Source organism: Pristiophorus japonicus, chromosome 15 (assembly GCF_044704955.1).
Source record: "Pristiophorus japonicus isolate sPriJap1 chromosome 15, sPriJap1.hap1, whole genome shotgun sequence".
In the NCBI taxonomy this organism is placed as follows: Eukaryota; Metazoa; Chordata; class Chondrichthyes; family Pristiophoridae; genus Pristiophorus; species Pristiophorus japonicus.
Genome location: NC_091991.1, coordinates 40,053,427 through 40,071,897, shown reverse-complemented (window position 1 = coordinate 40,071,897; position 18,471 = coordinate 40,053,427).

Genomic DNA, 18,471 nt, shown 5'->3' with positions numbered 1-18,471 from the left:
AGGTAGGTTGCTCATAAGAGAACTCTGAGGGGGGAAGGAGTGGTACAGGAACATATGGGAGGGGGAAGTAACCGGGTTGGGGAGCCACAAGACCAGCGGCCAGAATGTGATGGGGGATATTTCTTCGTGTGTCATGTAATATCTGAATATACACAATAGTGTTGGGTTTCAGAGAAAATCCTTGTACCTCACTGTGGGGCCAATGTAACATGTCCCCATGTATGTTACATTTACATTATGGCACATTGCTGTTCTGATGGGGTTGCACTTACGTCAATGCACAAGTTGGGTACCTCAACACAAGTCAAAGTTGGGAAGTCATGATAAAAATGGAAAGCTAAAGTGTTGAGTTAGCTCTAAGTGTTACACTGAAGTCAAATGACGTTGCTCATTGGCAGATTACAACTCTAATTCAGACCCAGCAATGCAGCTGGAGCTCATAAAACACTACTTCAGTGCACTGCTGTTTTTTGTTTAGCTTTTCTCTGCTGCTGTATTGGGTCCTGGACAGAAATCTGTTTTCTCTTGGGGGCGGGATTTTTATTTCTCCACTGGCTTTCTGGCCTTTACTGTGATCTCCACATTTGCCGCTATGTTCTACTGAACTGTATTCTCTGCTGAGAGTGAACCTCACCAACCCCATTCCTGTCCTGCTCACCTCACACATACTGCCCTGTTGGACTCTGCCAGCTGATCAACAGTCACCGCCCCTCCTTGTATTTCCCTCCAGAATGTCCATTCACTCATAAACAAGCTCCTTACCATCTGCAATATTATTGTGGATGATTGCATTGATATCCTGGCTTTTACTGGCGCCTTGTCCCTTAACTAAGTCCTCCCTGCCTGGCTATACTTCCCACCATCTACCCTACCCAAACTGCCATGGTGGCAGTGTAGTCCTTATCACCAAATCACACCTTGACCTCACCATCTACTTCTCTGGTACTTTCTCCTCCTTTCTGTACCTCGCCATTCCAATCCTCACCTCCTCTTTAAAATCCTCACTGTTTCCCACTGCAACTAGAATTATTCTTTGAGATATCCTCCCTCCTTTCCTTTTCACTTTTGGCACTGAGCGTCTCCTTAGCCTCAGTGATTTTAATCTCTATCTCAGCTCCCCATTGCTTTGTTCCTCCTGAAGTCACTGCTCTGCTGTCCTCCCAACACCTCTTCATATAAACTCTACTTCCTATATTGGCGGCCAAGTCTTTGTCCTTGCCATCTCCCATGGCCTCGCTACTTCCACCATTTCGATCACTGACAAGGCCATCCCCAAACACTTCTTGTATCCCTCACTACACACATTCCCTACCTCTTCCAACTCCACGTCCTTCTGCATTCGGCATTGGGAAAAATAACTCTTCCGCCTAGTTATCTAAATTTGTACTTGCAACGTCCCACTTGCTCCACCTTCGGTCCGCCATCCGCCACGATACTTCTGTAGCCATTCATTTGCTCACCTACACCTTTGATGAGCATCCCCAACACTAGTCTTTCCCCCTGGTATTTTACTCCCTCAAGTCCAAGGCGCACAGATCTTGGTATTTGCTGCACAAAAGTTCTGGTTAGCCACACCAAGCACATCGGGCCTAATTCTCCTCCACCAAAACCATTCGCTACTCCAACAACATCCAGGAAAAGTTCTGGCTTTTATTCTCCACTACCGACCATCTACCTAACACCCTCTTCTCTGCCCCTTTCACCCTCATCTCCAACAACAAGTGTGGGGACCTCACAGACTCCTTTGTCACTAAAATCAGGACCATCTGTTCAACTGCCTCTGCTGCTTCTCGCATGCTTCTCTTTGCCCACCAAGCTTAAATAATATTTTCACCATTATGTCAGTAATGTTGGTGAAACATCTTAGGGGTAGCAGTCAGACTAGAGAATTTGTGCTGGATTTGTGTTGAAGGTACTGCTCTCTGACTGGATTCCAACTTGTACATGTACACAGCCCGATATACTATATTTACTTTTGCCAAATTATCAAACCTCTGGGGTCCCCTGAAGGTGTTCCGGTGTTTTTTTTTGGTAATATTTTCTACTTTTCAAAGATCCCTCCTCCCTGGGCCTGACTCCATCCTCAACTGCTGCCAAGTTTTCCTGCCGTTTTCCCCTCTCTCCCAGTTTCCACTTGGGCTGGAGCGGGCGGGAGGGGAGCACTGCCGGGAACGGCCTGCTGACGACCTCTGGCGGCCAAGTCGCATAAGTGGCCTCCCACCAGCCGAGATGCCAGATTGATGTGGGCGGGAGTCAGTGGGAGCCGCGCCAGCAGGGGGCAGGACTGCTGCATGGAGGCTGGTCTAACCCCGACGGTGGGTATAAAGACCTGCAAGAAATGTTTAGTGAACATCTTTAAAAAAAAATTTCTTTCTAGCGACTTACCTGGATGGGGTCCCCGGAAGGTGTTCCGGTGGGTTTTTTTTGGTAATATTTTTTACTTTTCAAAGATCCTCCCCCCCGCCCTGGGCCTGACTCCATACTCGGCGGCACTTGGGTGGCAAGCTCATTTGCTGCCGAGATTGAGAGCTCCCGCCCGCTATCGCCCAGATTGATGGCGAATGCTGTTATTTTGCCGCCGGGCACTACTGCCACCTCTGTTAGAGGAATCTTTCAGGCAAAGTATGGCCCGGTCTCTCGGCGGCCATCAACAGTCCTTTGGGCGGCAAATGGGTGGTCCTTACAGCTCATAAAAACCGGGCCCAAAGACTTTGAAATATAAGAAACGTGGTAGAAAGGTCTAAAAGTGAAATGCAGCAAAATTTAAACTATATTCTGGCGAAGGTTCTACGGTACAAAAATCCAAGTTAAGAGATATAAATGACATTAGGAAAGTAATTAGTAACAGCGATCAATAAGATTTCCCCTCTGAGCAGTGGAGGTTTTGAACTCAAGCTGGCAGAGAGACGTGTTCAGGGTATGTTCCCAAACATTTTGGGCAATTCATACAAAAAGCATACAATCTGATACTTCCTGGGCGTGTGTCTATTCCTTTAAAGGTCAGAGATTTGGAGAAATCTGTCCAGAGAGCCAGGAAATATCCCAAACCCTCTTTCTTATCTGCCAAATGCTCTCTGTGAATAACTGGAATGTGCCTACATGTTGTAAATAGAATAGTTACCTTTAAATTATTAAAACTGAACACTAATCATCATATCATCATAGGCAGTCTCTCGAAATCGAGGAAGACTTGCTTCCACTCTGAAAGTGAGTTCTCAGGTGACTGAACAGTCCAATACGGGAATTACAGTTTCTGTCACAGGTGGGACAGACTGTCGTTGAAGGAAAGGGTGGGTGGGGAGTCTGGTTTGTCACACGCTCCTTCCTCTGCCTGCACTTGTTTTCTGCATGCTCTCGGCGACGAGACTCGAGGTGCTCAGTGTCATGTATCTTACATTATTATATATAACTGTATCCTAACATGCTATACATGACTGTAATAAGATATGACCTGCAACCACCAGCATACCTTACCACCAGGGGTGCACTTGCAAGAGACAGGTCTATAAGGACAGGTCTCAGGCAAGTGCAGCATTCCAGAGTTGTGAAATAAAGGTGCAGGTCCAGAGTGACGTTGACTTCACTACATGCCTCGTGTGAATCTGTACTGAGGGAACAGGACTTTACAGTGGCGACGAGTTACGGAATTACAGAATCCCCAGAATGGCGAACAACGGATCAGATGAAAAATACAATGCGGGTGACAATTGGGAGGACTTTACAAAAAGGCTCCAGCAAAGCTTTGTAACCAAAGACTGGTTAGGCGATGATAAGGCAGACAAGAGAAGAGCCCATCTCTTGACCAGCTGTGGCTCGAAAACATACGCTTTAATGAAGGATCTGTTGGCACCCGAGAAACCAGCAAGCAAGTCGTTTGAAGAATTGAGCAGACTGGTGAGAGACCACCTGAAGCCAGCGAGCAGCCTACACATGGCCAGACACAGGTTCTACAAATACAGACGCTGTGTGGGCCAGAGCATACCAGATTTTGTGGCGGAACTTCGGAGGTTAGCTAGTTTATGTGAGTTCTCTGATGAACTGAGAAGAAAAATGCTGAGAGACTTTTTCATTGAAGGAATAGGCCACGCAGGCATATTCCGAAAGCTCATAGAGACCAAGAACCTGACCTTAGAGACAGCAGCATTGGTTGCACAGACATTCTTGGTCGGGAAGAAGAAATGAGGTTGATTTACAATGCAGGTACGACAACTAACGAAATATCGGAACAAGAAGTTCACAGCACTAAACAAGCTGCTACCCCCACACACAGACAAAACCGGGAGAACAGACTCTCAACAGCAGGCAGAAGCCATCAAGGGCCACAGGAACAGCCGTTCACACCTCATCAACCCACAATGTGAGCAATCAACTACAAACTGAGAGAAGCTCGAGAGAGATCAGCCAGGCGCAGCTCATTCTTTGGAAACACTTTGAACAATGGAACAGGTCTGTGCTGGAGGTGTGGGGGTGGGCACTCGTCAAGGGGATGTCAATTTCAACAGGCTATTTGCAGAAATTGTGAATATACAGGGCATTTGGCCCGCATGTGCAAAAAAACGGCAGCTCGGCTGGTATACGAATCGGATGGGTCAGAAAGCGGACCAGAAGATGGTGGGGACAGTACCCGGGACACCGATGTACAGCGGGTCAACACGATCAATGGCCGCTGCTCCTACAATAGAACGCCTCCTATAATGATGAGGGTCCTACTCAACGGGATATCTGTCAACATGGAGCTGGATACGGGAGCGAGTCAATCTCTCATGGGCGCTCAACAATTTGAACAACTGTGGCCGCATAAAAGAGACAGACCAAAACTCACAAGGACATATACCAAAGAAATCGTACCTGTCCTCGGCAGCGCCATGCTCTCTGTCACACACAAAGGGACAGTGAACCGACTTCCCCTGTGGATTGTCCCCGGAGACCCCCCAGCACTGCTGGGGAGAAGCTGGCTGGCAAAACTAAACTGGAAATGGGATGATGTCCATGCCATGTCATTAGAGGAACAGACCTCCTGCTCAACAGTTATAAAGTGATTTGAACATCTCTTTCAGCCAGGTGTGGGCACTTTCAAAGGGGCCAAAGTCAAAATCTACATCACACAGGATGCTAGACCGGTCCATCACAAGGCCAGAGCTGTACCCTATGTGATGAGGGAAAAGATTGAACATGAACTAGACAGGCTTCTGCGGGAAGGCATTATATCACCTGTGGAATTTAGCGACTGGGCAAGTCCCATCGTCCCAGTCATGAAGCCTGATGGATTCGTACGAATCTGTGGGGACTACAAATCTACCATAAACAGAGTCTCCCTACAGGACCAGTACCCGCTGCCCAGAGCGGAGGACTTATTTGCCACATTGGCTGGAGGTAAACTTTTCTCAAAATTAGGCCTCATATCTGCGTATATGTCGCAAGAATTGACCGAGGAATCCAAGCTACTCACCACCATCAACACACATCGAGGCCTTTTCATGTACAATCGATGCCCATTCAGCATCAGGTCGGCAGCTGCCATAATACAGCGCAACATGGAGAGTCTGCTCAAGTCCATCCCGGGGACGGTTGTATTTCAAGACGACATACTTATCACGGGCAAGGACACCGACTCCCATCTCCGTAATTTGGAGGAAGTACTAAAGCGGTTGGATCGGGTAGGTCTACGAGTCAAAAAATCCAAGTGCCTGTTTCTCGCACCCGAGGTTGAATTTTTGGGCAGAAGGATTGCCGCTGATGAAATCCGCCCAATAGAGTCCAAAACAGAAGCAATTCACCTGGCACCCAGGCCCTGGAATGCCTCAGAACTGCGCGCCTTTCTTGGGCTACTCAATTACTTTGGGAACTTTATGCAGAACTTAAGCACGCTGCTGGAGCCTCTCCACGTGCTACTCAGGAAGGGGTGCGATTGGTTTTGGGGGGACGCCCAGGAACGCGCCTTCAATAAGGTACGCAACCTTCTGTGTTCCAACAGTGTTTTGACTTTCTTTGACCCAGGTAAAAAGCTAGTTCACACATGTGATGCGTCAGCATATGGGGTCGGGTGCGTTTTGCAACACGTCAATAGTGCGGGCAAATTACAACCCATTGCTTATGCCTCCAGGTCACTTTCGCGGGCGGAGCGCGGGTACAGAATGGTAGAGAAGGAGGCGCCCGCGTGCGTGTACGGTGTCAAAAAGATGCACCAATACCTTTTTCGGGGCCAAGTTCGCGTTAGAAACCGACCACAAGCCCCTCACGTCCCTCCTATCCGAGAGCAAGGCAATAAACGCCAACGCCTCGGCGCGAATTCAATGGTGGGCACTCATGCTGACGTCCTACGATTATACCATAAGGCACAGACCAGGCACAGACAACTGTGCCAACGCACTCAGCAGACTACCCCTGGCGACCACGGAAGGGTCTGATGAACAGGACTGTGAGATAGTCATGGCAATTAATGCCTTTGAGTCCACAGGTTCGCCCATGACGGCTCGCCAAATCAGAGCCTGGACGGCCAGCGACCCCACGTTATCCTTAGTAAAAAGATGTGTCCTAACTGGTGACTGGGCAGAGGCTCATGATGCCTGCCCCGAGGAATTAAAACCCTTTCACAGGCGCATGCATGAGCTATCACTACAAGCAGATTGCCTGCTGTGGGGCAGCCGAGTAGTCATGCCTCTGCGAGGCAGAGAGGCATTTGTCCGGGAGCTCCACCGCGAGCACCCGGGGATCGTTCTCATGGAGGCCATAGCCAGGTCCCACGTCTGGTGGCCTGGTATTGACGCGGACTTAGAGCTCTGCGTCCAAAGGTGCACCATTTGTGCCCAACTCAGCAATGCCCCCAGGGAGGCTCCACTGAGCCCCTGGCCCTGGCCTACCAAACTGTGGTCGCGGGTGCACGTAGACTATGCCCATTCATGGGCAAAATGTTCCTCGTAGTTGTAGATGCATTTTCAAAGTGGATCGAATGTACCATTTTAAACTCGAGCACAACCTCCACCACTGTGGAGAGCCTCGCAACCATGTTTGCAACACACGGAATCCCTGACATATTGGTCAGTGACAATGGTCCGTGCTTCACCAGCGCAGAATTCCAAGACTTTATAATTGACCACGGCATAAATCACGTCAAGACGGCACCGTTCAAGCCAGCCTCCAACAGGTAGAGAGAGCAGTGCAAATCATTAAACAAGGCATGCTTAAAATCCAAGGTCCCATGCTGCAGGGTCGCCTGTCACGACTGCTGCTGGCATACAGATCTCGTCCGCACTCACTGAATAGGATCCCCCCCCCTGCGCAATTGTTGAGGAGAAGGACTTTAAAAACAAGGCGCTCATTAATCCTCCCAGACATGCACAAAATCGTTGAGGCAAAGCACCATAAGCTGACTGAGTACCATGACAGAAATTCGAGGGGGAGATGGAATGAGATAGGGAACAAAGTGTTTGTACTAAACTATGGCAGGGGTCCCAAATGGCTTGCAGGGACAGTAACGGGCAAGGAAGGAAACAGGCTACTGGTAGTACAAATGGACAATGGCAAAACCTGCCGGAGGCATGTAGACCAAGTCAAAAGCAGATTTACCAACAACACTGCGGAACCAGAGGCAGACTACAATGTGGAATTCGCACCACACCTGGTGGACAGACAGAGGGAACAACCTGAGGAAAGGGCAATCCCAACAGACAGCCCAGGCGAGTCAACAACAATCACACCAATCGAAACAGACAGCCCAGGCGAGATACCAGCAACCACACCCAAAGAAAAACAGACACCAAGGCAAACAACTGAACCACAACTCAGACACTCCACGCAAAAGCGTAGACCACCTGAGAGACTGAACCTATAAAGACAATAAGACCTTGGGGGAGGGTGATGTCATGTATCTTACATTATTATATATAACTGTATCCTAACATGCTATACATGACTGTAATAAGATATGACCTGTAACCACCAGCATACCTTACCACCAGGGGTGCACTTGCAAGAGACAGGTATATAAGGAAAGGTCTCAGGCAAGTGCAGCATTCCAGAGCTGTGAAATAAAGGTGCAGGTCCAGAGTGACCTTGACTTCACTACATGCCTCGTGTGAATCTGTACTGAGGGGACAGGACTTTACACTCAGCACCCTCCTGGATGCTCTTTCTCCATTTTGGGCGGTCTTTGGCCAGGGACTCCCAGGTGTCGGTAGGGATGTTGCACTTTATCAAGGAGGCTTTGAGGGTGCCCTTGAAACATTTCCTCTGCCACCTGGGGATCGCCTGCCGTGTAGGAATTCCAAGTAGAGCGCTTGCTTTGGGAGTCCCGTGTCGGGCATGCAGACAATGTGGCCCGCCTAACGGAGCTGGTCGATTGTGGTCAGTGCTTTGATGCTGGGGATGATGGCCTGATCGAGAACACTGTTGTTGGTGCATTAATCCTCCCAGGGGATTTGCAGGATCTTGTGGAGACATCGTTGGTGATATTTCTCCAGTGATTTGAGGTGTCTACTGTATATGGTCCACGTCTCTGAGCCATACAGGAGGGCAGGTATCACTACAGCCCTGTAAACCATGAGCTTGGTGCCAGATTTGAGGGCCTGGTCTTCAAACACTCTCTTCCTCAGGAGACTGAAGGCTGTGCTGGCACATTGGAGGCGGTGTTGGACCTCGTCGTCGATGTCTGCCCTTGTTGATAATAGGTTCCCGAGATATGGAACGTGGTCCACATTGTCCAAGGCCGCTCCGTGGATTTTGATGACTGGGGGGCAGTGCTGTGAGGTGGGGTCAGGTTGGTGGAGGACCTTTGTCTTACGGATGTTTAGTGTAAGGCCTATGCTTTCGTACGCCTCGGTGAAGATGTTGACGATGGCTTGGAGTTCAGCCTCTGTGTGCATACGCAAGCGTCGTCCGCGTACTGTAGTTCGACGACAGAGGATGGGACGGTCTTGGACCTAGCCTGGAGGTGACAAAGGTTGAACAGGTTCCCACTGGTTCTGTAGTTTCTTTCCACTCCAGTGGGGAGATTGTTGAGCATGAGATGGAGCATTGCAGCGAGGAAGATCGAGAAAAGGGTTGGCGCGATGACTCAGCCCTGCTTGACCCCAGTCCAGATGTGGATTGGGTCTGTGGTGGATCGGTTGGTCAAAATCACGGCTTGCATGTCGTCGTGGAACAGGTGGAGGATGGCGACAAACTTTTGAGGACAGCCGAAACGGAGGAGGATGCTCCATACTCTCTCGCAGTTAAGTGTCAAAGCCCTTTGTGAGGTCAAAGACGGCCATGTGCAAGGGTTGATGCTGTTCCCTGCATTTCTCTTGCAGTTGTCGCACCATAAAGATCATGTCCATTGTGCCCCATAGTGGACAGAATCCCCGCACTATAACTCCGGGAGGAGCTCCTCAGCCACAGGGAGAAGACGGTTGAGTAGGATTCTCGCAACAAATTGATCCTCCTCGGCAACTTCAACACCAGAGTTGGTAACCTTGTCATCATCAACAACTTGTTCCACCAGAGGGACAAGTACAAGGCATCGTAGCAACACCCTCGCTCCAAGCACTGGAATCTGCTCGACTATGTTATTGTTCGAGCGAGAGATCGCAAGGACGTGCGCATCACCCGCCATGACAGGAGCCGACGGCTGTTGGACAGACCACCGCCTAATCCGTTCCGTCATCAACATTAATATAGCCCCAAAATGACGACGGCAACAGAAGCAGTGCCGCAGAAAAATCAATGCCGGGGCACACAAAGATCCAGCTAAGAGAGCCCTATACAGCCAGCGCCTCATTGCCAACCTGGCGACCCTCGATACCCCAAGACGCAGAGTACCCACAGCGCTTGGTATGCCCTCCAGGCCACCATAACCAGTGCCAGCGAAGAGACGCTCAGTCACTCAACCAGGAAACACCAGGACTGATTTGATGAGAATGACCAGGTAATCCAGGAGCTAATAAACCGCAAGCACAAGGCATTTCTGAACTTAAAGCAACAACCGAACTCAGGAGCAGCAAAGCAGCTCTACAGACGGCTGAAGGCCGAGGTCCAACAAAAAACCCGTGACCTAAAGAATTGATGGTGGGTGGAGAAAGCACAGGATATCCAGCAGCTGGCCGACTGCCATGATGTGCGAGGATTCTTCACTGCAGTCAAGTCCACCTGCTGACCAAGAACGGGGGACACTCATCAAGGACACTGAGGCAGTGAGGGCCCGTTGGAAGGAGCACTTTGAAGATCTCCTGAATTGAGACTCTGCCTTTGACACGAGTGTCCTCGACTCCATCCCGCAGCATGCTACCCGCCACCATCTCAGCAAAACCCCAGCCCTGCACGAGGTAGAAAAGGCCATCCATCCGCTCAAGAACAAAACATCAGGAGCAGATGGAATCCCCGCTGAGGTACTAAGGTATGGCAGAGAGGCACTATTGGCATAAATTCATGACCTCATCTCTCTTATCTGGAAGGAGGAGAGCATGCCTAGAGATCTCAGAGATGCCGTAACTATGACCATTTTTTTTAAAGGCACAAGTCTGACTGTGGCAACTACAGAGGAATCTCCCTGTTGTCTGTGAAACAATAGTTTAAAGGGTGCAGTTATTTTATCCAGTGACTAGCGGAGCCATATCGATGAAGGTGGATCTCTGTTCAATCCTGGGTTTGTGTTGAATTGGGTGATCTCAGCTAGGACAGGAATAGAGGTGCTACATTAGCTCCTGCACCCCCAGGAGCAGGAGAATTGTCCAGGGTTCCTACTCCTCACATTATTAAAGCTTGGTGGGCAAGGTGAAGGCATGTGGAAAGCAGCAGAGGCAGCTGAACAAATGGTTACAATTTTAGTAACAAAAGAATCCGTGAGCTCCCTGCACTTGTTGTTGGAGGTGAGGGTGGGAGGGACTGAGAGAGGGTGTTGAGGAGATGGTTGGTAGTGCAGAAAAAAAGCTAGAGGCTCTCTTTGCTCTCCTGGATGTTCTTGGAGTAGTGAAAGGTTTTGGTAGAATTAGGCCCGATAGTGCTTGATGTGGCTAACCAGAACTGTTGTGCAACAAATACGTTCGGTGACTTCAGTTGAAGGTGTGCGTGGGTAGATATCAGTAGAGGACAGGGTCGGGTTCAATTTTAAAGCCCCCATGATAGAGCGACCTGTTGACATTCACTTGTGCTTATCAGTGAATCAGGGCTACTTGGGTGAGGTTACCAGAGACGCGTACCCTAGCAAGGTATCAATGAATTCAAGATGGGAGACGCGGAAAAACATTGGCCCGTAACTTGCGGGCCATAGGGGTGCGTACGAGGTGAGTACGCACCTGTAAGGGCCGCACAAGTTCCGGGTTTCCGCGCGCAAAACGCATGCGCGAAAACCCGGAACTTGCGATCTGTCAAGAATCCCCGGGTAAAGGGCATCCACAGGTGGAGAGTTGGGCTATTTACCCAGCGAATGCCCGTGAATTTCTTACGCCTGGTCGTAACGCCTGCTTTTACCAGCAAAAGTGTTATAAAAATAAATGTTTTCAGATTTTTAAAAATCATTTAAACATTAAAAACCCTGTACAATAAGGTAAAGTTATTCTTAGCCCCTTTAAAATAATTATTAATTTTTCAAAAAATTAAATCTTTGTTTTAAATATTTAATTAACTGGCATTTAAATTAATTTTAAATATGTACTTTAAAAAAATATATATTTGATATGTACATGTATTTTTGGGGGTATTCCCATTCATACTTATGGGGTTTCCTTCTGTCATTCGTTGGGCTGGCCCACGTGATCCCAGAGGCGCTTGTGAACCACGTGCGCCCCCAAGATACTTGGGCCTCTACCCGTGGGTACCTGGAGAGGCCCAGGACTGCAAATCTCCGTACCTCCCGGACCACCAGGTACGCGGGTATATTATTTGCTGATCAGAGGCAATTCCCCGCGGGAAGCCTCCGACCACAAATTCAGGGCAATTAAATAGGAATAATCCGGTGTTAAAGTATCAAAATGTTATTTGAGAATTTGATGGGAACCTGAAAAAGAAACAAAAAATGTGGCTCAAATTAAGGTTTCCTGATTAGGACCGTCGTCATCTCAGCATTTCGGTGAAAATCTGTTTCATCTTTTTTGCGTTGAGGTACAGCTTTCAATGAGTTACTGTACACCAATCTCAGCCTGCCATCTGTAGGAAGGAGAGGAAACTGCTCAGAGAAACTCAGTGCTGGTCTGGGGGGGAGAAATTCCAGAAATCAATTTAAGTCAATAGATCTATGACTAAGGACTTGGCATCTTTGATTTTTAATAAATATAGCTCTTTTTTAATGATCTTAACTTAATATCATTGTTTATTGAATCTGCTGTAAGATATGAATAACTAGTTCTAGCAATTGAATAAATGCCAGGAGTAAGCAGGATTATTACCAAGAACCACGGCTAGAAATTCGTTTGCCCCTGAAAACGGGCGTGGGGATTACAATGTGGGATCAACCTTCAGCCATTCAAAGTAATGCAGGCAGCACGCCAACTTTGTGCTGCCTGCTGATTAACATGATTTTGACGTTCAGCCCAGCACTGAACATGCTGCTGAGTGGCTAAACGCTCAGCAGGGGTCCCAAGTTCGTGTAAGACTAGCACCAATTAAATCTAACCTGCACTTCTTAAAAGCAATCCGTACCTCTTAAAGGGGAGGTGCATTCGCCTGCAGCAGGTCATTCAACTGGCTGCGGAACAGAGGCAGAGCAGCAAATAAAATCTACTGATGTCACACAGGGGAGACAGTGTGCTCCAAGGTTCTCCGATGCAACACTGGCGGCCTTGGTGCAGGAGGTGAACATGAGGAGAGAGGTCTTATTTCCACAGGGGGCCAAAAGGGCCTCCAGGCAAATGCATAAAAGGCAATGGGAACAGATAGTCATCGTGCTCAACACCAGCAGTGTAGTCCGGAGGACATGGACGCAGTGCAGGAAGATGTTTAATGACCTCACACGAATGGTCATGGTCAGTGCCTTCAAATACCATATCCCACCATCTGCACCATGAGCCTCACACACCGCTCAATTCAACACAGCCCCACCACTCACCTACCAACAATCTCTACCAATCACAACTCATACCTCACACTCATAACTTCACCTCACCCTCATGCACTACCACTGCTGCAAGCCTCACAGCTTGCACACATTGTCAGCTATTCAACCATAGCAGGCACCCAAACACATTGCACCACACTCACTGACACACTTCCCTTTCTCTTGCAGGACAAGGTGGCTCACAACCAAAGGCAGCAGGACTTAACCGGTGGGGGACAGGCACATAACCTGACTACAATGGAGGAGACTGTGCTGGCCATTATTGCGATTGTCATCGCTGAGCCCATAGCCTGTGATGGGGATGAAACAATACAAGAAGATGGTACGCTCATACCGAATCCTCATTCTCATGTCCCATTTCGGTCTCATCAGACAATCACTTCTGATTTACAAGCTGCCCATAGTTTAAGCATGCAGCACTTTCTTCCCTGACAACCCCCACATAAGAACATGAGAACAGAAGAAATAGGAGTAGGAGTAGGCCATTTGACCCATCAAGCCTGCTCCATCATTTAATAAGATCATGGCTGATCAGATCATGGGCTCAGCTCCACTTCCCTGCCGCTCCCCATAACCCTTTATTCCCTTATTGCTCAAAAATCTGTCAATCTCCACCTTAAATATATTCAATGACCCAGACACCACAACTCTCTGGGGCAGAGAATTCCATAGATTTACAGCTCTCTGAGAGAAGAAATTCTTCCTCATCTCAGTTTTAAATGGGCGGCCCCTTATTCTGAGACTATGCCCCCTAGTTTTAGTTTCCCCTATGAGTGAAAATATCCTCTCTGCACCCACCTTGTCAAGCCCCCTCATTATCTTATACGTATCGGTAAGATCACCTCTGAACTCCACTGAGTATAGGCCCAACCTATTCAACCTATCTTCATAAGTCAACTCCCTCATCTCCAGAATCAACCTAGTGAACTTCTCTGAACAGCCTCCAATGCAAGTATATCCTTCCTTAAATACGGAGACCAAAACTGTACTCAGTACTCAAGGTGTGGCCTCGCCAATACCCTGTACAGTTGTAGCAGGACTTCTCTGCTTTTATACTCTATCCCCCTTGCAATAAAGGCCAACATTCCATTTGCCTTCCTGATTATTTGCTGTACCTGCATACTAACTTTTTGTGTTTCATGCCCAAGGATCCCCAGGTCCCGCTGTGTTGCAGCACTTTGCAATTTTTCTCCATTTAAATTATAATTTGCTTTTCTATTTTTTTCTGCCAAAGTGGATAACCTCACATTTTCCCACATTATACTCCATCTGCCAGATTTTTGCCCATTCACTTAGCCTGTCTATATCCCTTTGCAAATTGTTTGTGTCCTCCTTACAACTTGCTTTCCCACCCATCTTTGTATCATCAGCAAACTTGGCTACATTACACTCAGTCCCTTCATCCAAGTCATTAATATAGATTGTAAATAGCTGAGGCCCCAGCACCGATCCCTGTGGCATCCCACTAGTCACTGTTCGCCAACCGGAAAATTACCCATTTATCCCGACTCTCTGTTTTGTTAGTTAGCCAATCCTCTATCCATGCTAATATATTACCCCCAACCCCGTGAACTTTTATCTTAAGCAGCAACCTTTTATGTGGCACCTTATCGAATGCCTTCTGGAAATCCAAATACACCACATCCACTGGTTCCCCCTTATCCACCCTGCTCGTTACATCCTCAAAGAAACATAGAACCATAGAAACATAGAAACATAGAAATTAGGTGCAGGAGCAGGCCATTCGGCCCTTCGAACCTGCACCACCATTCAAAAGATCATGGCTGATCATTCAACCTCAGTATCCCTTTCCTGCTTTCTCTCCATACCCCTTGATCCCTTTGGCCATAAAGGGCCATATCTAACTCCCTCTTGAATATATCTAACGAACTGGCCTCAACAACTTGCTGCGGTAGAGAATTTCACATGTTAACCACTCTGAGTGAAGAAGTTTCTCCTCATCTCGGTCCTAAATGGCTTACCCCTTATTCTTAGACTGTGACCCCTAGTTCTGGAACTCCCCAGCAACCGGAACATTCTTCCTGCCTCTAACCTGCCCAATCCCGTCAGAATTTTATATGTTTCTATGAGATCCCCTCTCATTCTTCTAAACTCCAGTGGGTACAAGCCCAGTTGATCCAGTCTCTCCTCATATGTCAGTCCTGCCATCCCGGGAATCAATCTGGTGAACCTTTGTTGTACTCCCTTAATAGCAAGAATGCCCTTCCTCAGATTAGGAGACCAAAACTGAACACACTATTCCAGGTGTGGCCTCACCAAGGCCCTGTACAACTGCAGTAAGACCTCCCTGCTCCTATACTCCAAATCCTTTAGCTGTGAAGGCCAGCATGCCATTTGCCGCCTTCACCGCCTGCTGTACCTGCATGCCAAACTTCAATGACTGATGTACCATGACACCCAGGTCTCGTTGCACCTCCCCTTTTCCTAATCTGTCACCATTCTGTCTTCCTGTTTTTGCCACCAAAGTGGATAACCTCACATTTATCCACATTATACTGCATCTGCCATGCATTTGCCCACTCACCTAACCTGTCCATGTCACCCTGCACTCTCTTAGCATCCTCCTCACAGCTCACACCGCCACCCAGCTTAGTGTCATCTGCAAACTTGGAGATATTACATTCAATTCCTTCATCTAAATCATTGTATATTGTAAATAGCTGGGGTCCCAGCACTGAACCCTGCGGCACCCCACTGGTCACTGCCTGCCATTCTGAAAAGGACCCATTTATTCCGACTCTCTGCTTCCTGTCTGCCAACCAGTTCTCTATCCACGTCAATACATTACCCCCAGTACCATGTGCTTTAATTTTGTACACTAATCTCTTGTATAGGACTTTGTCAAAAGCCTTTTGAAAGTCCACTGGTTCTCCCTTGTCCACTCTACTAGTTACATCCTCAAAAAATTCTAGAAGATTTGTCAAGCATGATTTCCCTTTCATAAATCCATGCTGACTTGGACCGATCCTGTCACTGCTTTCCAAATGCGTTGCTATTTCATCTTTAACAATTGATTCCAACATTTTCCCCACCATCGATGTCAGGCTAACCGGTCTATAATTCCCCATTTTCTCTCTCCCTCCTTTTTAAAAAAGTGGTGTTACATTAGCTACCCTCCAGTCTATAGGAACTGATCCAGAGTCAATAGAATGTTGGAAAATGATCACCAATGCATCCACTATTTCTAGGGCCACTTCCTTAAGTACTCTGGGATGTAGCCTATCAGGCCCTGGGGATTTATCGGCCTTCAATCGCATCAATTTCCCTAACACAATTTCCTGACTAATAAGGATTTCCTTCAGTTCCTCCTTTTCGCTAGACCCTCGAACTCCTAGTATTTCTGGAAGGTTATTTATGTCTTCCTTCGAGAAGACAGATCCAAAATATTTGTTCAATTGGTCTGCCATTTCTTTGTTCCCCATTATAAATTCACCTGATTCTGTCTGCAAAGGACCTACGTTGGTCTTCACTAATCTTTTTCTCTTCATATATCTATAGAAGCTTTTAGGCTAACTGGTCTATAGTTTCCTGCTTTCTCTCTGCCTCCTTTTTTAAATAGGGGCATTACATTTGCGGTTTTCCAATCTGCTAGGACCACCCCAGAATCCAGGGAATTTTGGTAGATTACAACCCATGCATCCGCTATCTCTGCTGGCACTTCTTTTTGGACCCTAGGATGCAAGCCATCAGGTCCAGGAGACTTGTCCGCCTTTAGTGCACCTCGCTGCACCACAACCCAACTTTGTTACTTTCTCCTTTCACATAGCCAACGACTGCCACCTGGCCAAGCACTGGTGGAGGAGCACAACATTAAGAGCACCAAGATACTGATGATGAAGACACAGTGCCATCACTAGATTTCACATGCAGTCTCCAGCTTAGATGTCTGATGGCTGATGTCTCAGCTTCCATTGTAGCACAAGCAGAAGCCATCCAAAGCCTCAGCACTGCAGTGGAAGCTCAGACTCAGGTCCTGCAAGCTGAGACTGCTGCCATCATGGCTGCGTTTACCAGTGTGGAAAGTGGCTTGCAGGGTGTCCCAGCAGTGCAGCAATCTGTCCTCAGGTGGCTGATGCATCACCCGAGGGAGTTGCAGTGGCTTTGTTGAGCAAGAACCTGCTGTCCTCTCTCAGGATGACAGCATTCGTCCTCCCACCATTGACACTCCGCCAGTGCTCTTGCTGTTATCTGTCAACCAGCTGCCGCCCATGCCGAGGTGGTACAATCTAAAGCTGGCCCTTCTAGGCCCAGAGCTGCTAAAGTTATCCTGCAGGCTCCCCCACTGAAAGTCAGCAGTCTTCCACCAGCCATGCTGCAGCCATTGGGGTAGCATTTCGTAGGCGCACAAGGACAGGCGAAGGTACATGGAGGGCAAGCACTAAGGGAATGCACAAGGATGATTAGTTGACTTTGTTATGTAATATTGTATGGAGTGATTTATAAATTGGATTGGAATGTTTCTTTTGTGGTGTACTTTTATTTCAGCATTGTGGCCAAGAGGATGGTCTGGAACAGAGAAGTGGTAAGGTGTGTGACTGTTGCACAATGGGGATTTGGGGTTGCGTTCAGTGGAACCATAGTCAAATGAGTCGATCACGGACAGCCCGACTGGAGACAAGATGTGCTGGTTGCCTCCTCCCTTCCTCCTACTCCTCTTTTCCTCATCCTCTTCCTCCTCCTCCTCCCTGTGTGAGAAGCTTGTCGTCTTCTTTGCTGCCTCTGCTCCATCTCCCTGTCATGCTGTAGGCCAAGGGGGATGGCAACTACACCACCCATGACCGGCAAGTGGTCTGACCAGAACCCTTGAAGTCAGAATCAAGGCCTTGTCCACTTGCAACACCACTCCCTGTCACCTCACCAACTTTAAACAATTCTGGAAAGCACCTAAAACTTCTACAAACTTACACAGAGCCAGTAGAAATTAATCAGCAACTAACTTGAGAGTGGTGGCTGATCCCTTTACATATTGCTGGTGCGGGGGAGTCCTTGTGCTGCTGAAAACATGTTCATCTGTGCGAGATTAAGACAGGGCGTTAGCTCCAACATTGAGGACGAAAATGGCAACACTGGCGTCAAATCAGTGTTGCATGCTGATTGACTTCATGATCTTCCCATTCTACATAATTCCGGCTCCTAATGCCCACCTTTCCGCCCTCGCCAAAATGACATCCGGCGTAGCCTGTGCCAGAAGTGTGTACGCGTGGCACGGATGCCATTTTTGATACAAAATGATACACATAGCGCCAAGAAATCGGACGCTATGGAGCCAAATTTCTAGCCCCTAAACCTTTAGCTTTTTTATTAATAAAGAATTAAAATGCATATGCAAAGTGGGACAAATTGCTCACCATTTTCAAAAATCCATTCTATAACATTGCAGCACATGGGAGAAGAAAAACTAGTGCGCATTCAGTTACTTCATTTGC